Here is a 1,598-nt window from a genome sequence, read left to right on the forward strand (position 1 = left end):
CCCCCTCAGAGTCACACTGCCCCCACCCATGGGAACCAGCATTACCAGAAGAGTGCCCTGCCCTGTGGCCACCAAGTGGCACACTCACTAAGCACCAGAAGGAAAAAGGCTGCTCCAGGAGGCATCCAGGATTCAGGCACAAACACACCTCACTCCCCATCTCCTGTAGCAACTTCCACACAGCCATACTGGCCCGGCCTTCAAGGTGAGGCCTCAGTACCTTTGCTCCTGCCTTCTTCCCTGCCAGGACTGCCAGCCTCCCTCCTGGCTCTTTAATCATTCACATATGTTCAGCATATGTTAGGATTCAGTGAGGGCTTTCTTCCAAGTACTCCCATTTTCTCTTTGTGACCTCCAACACAGTGGGTCGCTGTCCTCAATCTGTGGGGCAGAAACTGAGGTTCGACTGAGGCCATATAGCTTGTGGGTTAGGCTGGGTTCAAATCCAGGTCTTTGGATCCTGACTCCTCCATTGATTCGATGAGTGTCTCTGTGCCTCAGTTTACTCATCTGGAAAACGGGGATAAGAATACTATCTGCCTCATAGGGTGCTTATAAGGATTCAAGTGAGTTAATATATGTAAAGGGCTTCAAACAGTGCCTGGCACATGGCAGGGATGCTGCTGCTTCTGATAAATATTTGATTCAGAGCTCATGCTCCTTCCACCATGGCGTGTGGTCTCTGGCAAGAGGTTAGCATCCCCAGCTTCTAAGCCTGAGCTCACGTCCTACCTCGAAACTCGCCCATCAGAGCATCTCCCATGCACCAGGCCCTGCGTTTGGTACCTCCACACACATGTTGCATGAATTCCTTTCATTGTAGAATTAAAATTGTAAAACATCATCTACGGAAAGTGTAATTTTATAATTTAAAATTTAATTTTAATTCACTGTTTACTTTTATTTACTACATTTTAATCAAAATTTAGTAAAAAAGTATATAATCTAATCACTAACATTTAAGTTTAATGTGACTACCGAATTTTAGTTTAACTTTCATCAATAATTTAATTTTTTTTTTCTTGTTTGCCTGCGTTGAGTCTTCGTCGCTGCACGCGGACTTTTCTCTAGCTGTAGCGAGCGGGGGCTACTCTTGGTTGCGGCGCGCAGGCTTCTCATTTCAGTGGCTTCTCTTGTTGCAGAGCCCAGTCTCTAGGTGCGTGGGCTTCAGTAGTTGTGGCACGTGGGCTCAGTAGTTGTGGCACGTGGGCTCAGTAGTTGTGGCTCGCGGGCTCTAGAGCGCAGGCTCAGTAGTTGTGGCACACGGGCTTAGTTGCTCCGCGGCATGTGGGATCCTCCCAGACCAGGGCTCAAACCCGTGTCCCCTGCATTGAATTTCAGTCTTTAAGATTTCACTAGTTTTTCCACTAATGTCCTTTTTCTGTTCCAGAATCGTCCAATCCAAGTTGGTTTTTTTGTTTGTTTTTATTACAAACCTTGCTGCTTATGACTAATATTCTTGTGCACATCTCCTAGTGCACATGAGCAAGTTTCTCTACCGTCAATCCCTGGATTGCTGGGGCATGGGACACATCACATCTTTCATTTTATTCAATATCTTCAATTTGTACTCCACTGTGATTGTACCAAGTTTACCC

This window comes from Mesoplodon densirostris, chromosome 19 (assembly GCF_025265405.1).
Source record: "Mesoplodon densirostris isolate mMesDen1 chromosome 19, mMesDen1 primary haplotype, whole genome shotgun sequence".
In the NCBI taxonomy this organism is placed as follows: domain Eukaryota; kingdom Metazoa; phylum Chordata; class Mammalia; order Artiodactyla; family Ziphiidae; genus Mesoplodon; species Mesoplodon densirostris.